Genomic DNA, 7,530 nt, shown 5'->3' with positions numbered 1-7,530 from the left:
GTGGATTGTTTATCTTTTACTTATTGATATGTAGGCAATAGTCATATATCCTAAATAGTACTCATTTGTCTGCTGTGTATTTTGCATCTGTCATCTTCTAATCTTTAGCTTACTTTTTACTATGATTTATAGTATTATTAGTGTACAATTTTTCACACATTTTACCAGCTAACTAAATTTTAAATTCCCTGAGGACATTGTCCCTTACCTGCTACTTTAGTATCCTACTATGGCTAACTCATCATGAGTGTTTAATCAACATTTGTCGGTTGATTGATCCAAAATACTGCATTTCACTTGAGTGAAATTTTCAGTACACAGCACACAGGTAACAAAGTTATAATATTCAGCAGTCTGCACTAGCACTGACCTGTACCCTATCAGCAGCCAGAAATGAGCTTTGGAGGATAAGCTGGTTTCTCATGTTCCACTGTGTCAGAACTCAGGTACACAGGGCAATAAGTAGGAGGCAGCGTATAAATGCACAGAGGATTCCAGACAGAATCTTAAAGTAGTAAATGCACTTTCAAAAATGAAAAGGTTCGTTTCAAGGTCCTGCTTCTTTACACTGTTAGAAATATTATTCAGGAAAAGTCTTTTAAAGAAGCTCTGTTCACATAGTGTGCAATTTTATACACACAGGACAGTCAAGCTACCAGGGACTAGTTTTGTATTCTATAATTCATTTGCCACCTTCAACTGTTAGCTTGCATGTATGTTTACGTAAGACTCTATTTTACATTTACTACCAGATCAAATAATATATATGCAGCACCAAGAGAAAGTATTCCTACTGCCCCTGCAATAATATCATTCACTAAAACTTTAAAATATAAGAGAGATGCCTTTCTAGCCATATACTTACTCTGTCTCTTTTTTTCCTCTCACTGTCTCTCTCTTCGCTCAAAAGAAATAACTATCTTGGAATTTTACTGAGTTTATAAGCCTGCAAATAAGTTTACTGATATAACGAAAGTCAGGAGGGACAATATCTGAGCAAGATAAATCTGAGGTAAGAGAAAAGGAAAACGTATACAATGCTACAAAAACTATGAACTAATTAACATGAGACTCACACTTGATTTGTACGTATAGGCTTTGCCTGGTTATCGCATCTGTGTGTCTGACTAGAGAATGTTTTTAATGATTTCTGAACATCTTAAGTCCACTGGAAAACTACTATCTTACATAGAAAGAGTGAGCATAACATAAGTGACTAGTCTGATGGTAGCAGACCTAAAAGTAATAGACAGACATTAGGAAGGGAAGTACTTGAAGAGAGAGATTGAAAGAGAAACAGAGGTATATAGAGAGAAGGGTTAAAGAGGCAGCCAGTTCTGAAATGAAAGCTAAGAGGACATAATATTCTGATATAAATGATTTATGTACTCAACACATTATTGCCATTTATTTTCTGCACTGTGAAATATCAGCTAATGTTCTTAAACTTATATGGTTAGAAGGATCGGCTAGAAAACTTTTAAAACATTATTCCCCAGATCTATTCCTCTGTCTCTGAACCTCCACCCCACTTTATGGTTCAGGATGGCAGCTGGTCATTTTTTATGCATATATTTATTTACTTTTAAAGTATCTTGGCTATTTATTTATATACAGATGCATTATATATGCATGTATTAAGTTCAGGAGGTGATCCTGATTTCCAAAGACGTTTGGGAACCTCAGACTAATTTTGTGATTCACTGAAAGCTGGGTAGGAAGATATCTCTGCTTTTTTCTCTGCCTCCTTAGCTTTTCCTTCAAAATTAGAAGAAATACTAGTCACATTGAATGAGGTTTTAGGCCTGCCATTAAAACATAAGATTCACAGGATAAACTCTCTCTTCTGCTAGATTGATAAAAGGACTAGGATCTGAAGTTCTAACAAGTAGATGTGGCCAACATACTTCTTTTTCTGTTCCATTTAATCAAGATTTCTTTGATCCCTTTGATGATTTGTTTCTTGAAACCAATTTGAGGTAAGGTTTGGACTTATATGGAGAAACGTTCCTAAGAATTTCTCTCAAAGTAGTTAATTTATAGCTTTTTTCAAGTGTTAATTGTGACTCTGTAAAATAGAGATAATAACACTTATCTTCCTTCTGGTTTTGAAAGAGTATAAATAAATAATGTATATGTATGGCTAGAATTTAAATTTATTAATATGCTAATATATTCAGATATGCTAATATGTTCATATATGCTAATGTTTATATAACAAATATGTAAAATGGCATATAATAATATTTATATAGTTTACCAAAGATAAAATTGTGTTTCAACTACCAAACTAGATTTATAATATGCTCATGATCATTTTTAACATGCTCATGATCATATAACATGATCATTTTTCTAAAACAAATCACACTGCATGGTATATGGTCTCTGGTTGCTGACCCAGCCCAATATTTCCAGACATCTAATCTATTAATCTTTCATACTATTTTTAAAATTCATTAAATTCTTCATTCCATCTGCATATACAAAGAAAAGGGAAATCAGACCAATTCATGCTGTTGAAAAGTATTCTGAGATATGCAGCCTCGGTTATCAAAATAACATAGTCTTATAGTCAGAGACTTCAGATTACTGAACCGTGCCAAAGTAAAAAGGAAAAAAAATTAAATATATATTTCAAAAACAATTTTATAAGAGTTACAAGAGACTTCAACTATCTCACCTGCATTTGCTGTTAGTCTTTGAATAATTATTTAAACCTGTTAGGTGAAATTTTCTTCCTATTTAAAACATCACAATGATTATCTCTACCATATTTGAGTGTTGTAAGAATTAAATGTCATCATTTACATAGAAAACACTGTATCATTTCTGGCATATTTTAAGGGCTATACACAAGTTATCTATTTTTATTTACCATTATACTTATTTAACATCATAATGACAGAATTCATACTCCAGGAAGTCCTCTGTATATTCTAACCTACTCCCTAAATTATTATTTTACAATTTCATTTGTATATTGTTATATATATATTGAATGCTGTGTGTATCCCCAAAATTCATATGCTGAAATCCTAATCTTTAGTATGATAGTATCAGGAGGTGAGGTCTTTGGCAGGTGATAAGATCTTGATGATGGAGCCCCCATGAATGGACCCTGGAGAGTTCCCTCACTCCTTCTGTCACTTGAGGGTACAGGAAGTAGTTAACCATCTTTGACCAGAAAATAGGACTTCACCAGAACCCAATAGTGCTGACATCCTGGAATAGGGCTTCCAGCCTACAGAACTGTAAGAAACAAATTTCTGTTATTTATAAGCTACCCTGTCTGTGTTAGTTTGTTGTAGCAGCCCCAACAAACCAAGACATACAAATAAAAACTTGTTTCAAAATATACATTTTAATTATTACAAAAATTACAGAAGGTTGAGAGTTTTTATCCTCAATCCATCATTTTAGTATAAAACACAGCATAGTAATAGAAATATTTATATTTGTTATAAATAAGTTAAATGAGCCAATAAACTGATTCTACCTACTAAAATATATTTATAAAATGTATTAATTAATTATTTATTGATTTCTCCAAAAAAAGATACTATCACTGGCTATAGGAGCAATTTAAACATGACATTAAAGGAAATTTTCACACCAAACTGAAATTCGAACACTGGCTCCGGAAATTTTAATCGATGATGAAGTAGCACAAACATATAAAATATCTAGATATTTTTCAAAATATGAAGTAGCACAAACATATAAAATATCTAGATATTTTTCAAAATATTATTTATTTATTTATCTGTCCATCTATATAACCTGTCTCTTTGACAAGAGCCATTTTGAAAATTGCATTTTACAAAACATGAGATGCAAAATGACACTACTAACAAATCATTAGACTTTCCACTACTTGCACTGTAAAAATATATCCAGAATTTTGCCTAACATCAAACTTAAGAAAATGATCTTGCTTTTGAGAAGGTGTTAAATAAGTCATGATAGGCCAAAGCTTAGAGTTCAACAACTAGGAAAACTTGGATTAAAAATATTAATCGTATTTTTAAGATACCCATGTGCTGTCGAAGCAACAAAAAATAGATTAACAGGAATTTTACAGAAGAAAAGGACTTTCTGAAGTAAGTTGACAATCTGAGGCAGTTTATTTGCTTATTTGCAAATTCTTGTCATGAACTAAAAATCAAACTTGCTCAGGTAGAAAAAATCTGTGGGATGAAAGAGTAATCAACAGAACTTTACCCATCATCAGTTGTTGATCAGACACATTGGAAACTTATGAGGATTCAAACAAATGACTTGTTCTTCTGTTAGATATTTTCTAAACACTGTTCTCCACCAGAGGCTAGGGTGTCAGAGTAATAGCTTCTAAGTGGCAAAGTAAAATTTCCTATAGTTTTATAAATTATAGCAATCAAAAAATTGTTGAAAATTCATTACTTTTTTCAAACATTAATGTATTTTTAAGTTCATATAGTTGAGAAAATGGGCTGAAACTTCTGAATATCCAAGTTGAGATATCCTAATGTTTCGGGGCTGAGAAAATGGAGAGCTAACATACATTCAAACTGACAATGTGAAGAATCATGTACTAGACAGGGACTAAAAAAAGAAGTGTGAATCTTAATACACCTAAGCTCCTACCATTTGTTTGGATTCGAATGATTAATCTCTTACTAGTTTTCAAAAAGAACAGAAATAAAAATATTTTTGGTGAAAACTAACATTATCTCAACACTGTCCATCACACAGCCAACAATTACTAGATAGTCGACATGGCAAGAAAATATGGCTTATAATTAATGTAAAAAAAACAGAAAATAGATGGATATCCACAGTTTTTTAATATTTTTGACTTAACAGAAAATAATTATCATTAATATGTCACAGAAAACAGAGAAGAATAGATGGATCAAATATTTGAAAAGATTAATGTCACCAAAGAACTGGAATGTGTAAAACAGAATCAAATGAACATTCTAGAATTTAAAAATGCAAACTGATGTCAAAGAATTCAAAGTTTGGTTAAATTATACTTTGGATAATATAGAACAGTGTTATTAAACTCAAACATACATTTAATATAATTACTGATTAGCTAAAATTTACTATTGACATTTTGCCCACTGTTTTTTGAATGTTTTATAGTTCCTTCATTTTTTTTCCTTTCTTTTTGTTTTTCTTTGTGATTTGTTGATTTTTTTTTTTTTGCAGTGGCATATTTTGATTCCTTTCTCTTTATCCTTTGGGTTTCTACTAATGTTTATTTTTCTTTCTGGTTACCATAGGGCTTACATTAAATATCTTATTGTTATAGATTTCATTTTAAGGTGATAACAACATCAATTGCATACAAAACTCTATATTTTTACTTTTCCCTGCCACTACATTCTATGCTATTGATGTCACAATAGCCAAAACATTCCTAAGCTAAAACAACAAAGCCAGAGGCATCACACTACCCAATTTCAAACTAAACACCAAAGTTACAGTAATCCTAACAGCATAGTACTGGTTAAAAAAAAAAAAAAATATATATATATATATATATATACACATAAATATATATATACACACACATAAATATATATACACATATATACATAAATATATATACATACACATATATATATATACACACACACACATATATATATATATAGAGAGAGAGAGAGAGAGACCAATGGAACAAGATACAAAACTCAGAAATACAGCCTGATTCTCATCTGATTCTCAGCAAGGTCAACAAAAACAAGCAATGTGGAAAAAGACTCCTTATTTGATAAATGATGCCGGGATAACTGGCTAGCCAATATGCAGACGAGTGAAGCTGGACCCCTACCTTTCACCACATACAGAAATTAACTCAAAATGGATCAAATATTTAAATGTATGACTTCAAACTATAAAAATCATAGAAGACAAACTAGGAAATACTTTTCTTATCACTGACCTTTGTAAAGACTTTTTGGCTAAGTTCCCAAAAGCAATTGCAACAACAGAAATTGACAAGTGGAGCCTAAGATTAAACTAAAGAGCTTCCACACAGCCAAAGAAACTATTGAAGCAGTAAATAGAAACCTATGGAATGGGATAAGAGATTCACAAACTATGTGTCTAAGGCCTAATATCCAGAATTCATAGATAACTTAAATAAATCTACATACAAAAACAACTCCATTAAAAAAATGGGCAAAGGGCATGAGCAGCCACTTCTCAAAAGAAGAGATATACGCAGCCAAAACACATATGAAAAAGTGTTTATCATTTGTAATTATTAGAGAAATGCAAATCAAAATCACAATGAGATACCATCTCACACCAGTCAGAATGACTATTATCAAAAAGTCAAAAAACAACAGATGATATTAAGGCTCAGGAGAAAAGGGAATGCTTAGACATTGTTGATAGGAAGGTAACTTAGTTCAGCCACTGTGAAAACCAGTTCGGAGATTTCTCAAAGAACTTAAAGCAGAGCTACAATTTGACCTAGCAGTACCATTACTGGTATCTATTCAAAGGAAAATAAATCATTCTACCAAAAAGACGCATGCACCCGTGTGTTCATCACTGCACTGTTCACAATAGCAAAGACATGGAATCAACCAAGGAGCCTATCAATGTTAGATTGGATTTTAAATGTGGTACATAGACACCATGAAATATTATGCAGCAATAAAAAAATAAAATCATGTCCTTTGCAGCAACATAGGTACAGTTGGAGACCATAATCCTAAGCAAATGAATGCGGGAACAGAAAAACAAATGCCATGTGTTCTCACTTATAAGTGGAAACTAAACATGAGCTCACATGGATATAAACATGGCAACAACAGACACTGCATGCTACTAAAGTGGAGAGGGAGGCAGGGGTATGGGTGGAAAAACTACCTATCAGATACTATGCTCACTACCTGAGTGATGGGATATGTACCCAAAACCTCAGTGTCACACAATATTCTCACTTAAAAAACCTGTACATGTACCCTCTGTATCTAAAACTAAAGTTGAAATTTAAAAAACAGTAACAAAAATAAATTATTGTCAACTGATAAGGTACAATTTACATCTGCCATATTACCAGGTAATTGATTTCTATATGCCAAATATCCTTCTTTTTCTTCTGTTCCTCCATTATTGTCTTCTTTTGTGTACATGTTATCTAGTGTGGCATTTTAATTCTCTTATTAAAACAATAGTTTCCATTACTATAATAAAATAAAATACAGTAAAAATAAAAATAATGGGTAAAACAGAAGATAACTCAAGGAATATCCGAACAAAGCCAAAATTTAGCCTTTATGTAATTGAAGTACAATAAAGAGAAGATAGAAAGATGAGATAGTAGTAGTTTTGAAAAAAACGTGGTAGGGAATTTCCCAAAACTGCTGAAAGATATCAACCCACATACTTCAGTTCTCAGAAAACAAAGCAAGAAAAATGCATACAAACATAAAGAAAAAAAAAAACAAAGAAAGAGAAGAAAATATATAGAGAGAGACAGAGAGGGAAAGAGAGAGAGATTATAAGAATAATCATAGTAGACCC

General features: G+C 31.8%; 1 long non-coding RNA gene across 1 annotated transcript in view; it reads left to right on the top strand.

The window, feature by feature from the left end:
- LOC129393493 (uncharacterized) overlaps positions 1-7,530 on the top strand; it is a 73,036-nt gene that overhangs the window by 26,566 nt on the left and 38,940 nt on the right. The gene's annotated exons all lie outside the window — the stretch shown is intronic.

This window comes from Pan paniscus, chromosome 10 (genome assembly GCF_029289425.2).
Source record: "Pan paniscus chromosome 10, NHGRI_mPanPan1-v2.0_pri, whole genome shotgun sequence".
NCBI lineage: Eukaryota > Metazoa > Chordata > Mammalia > Primates > Hominidae > Pan > Pan paniscus.
This window is presented reverse-complemented; position numbering and strand designations above follow the sequence as displayed.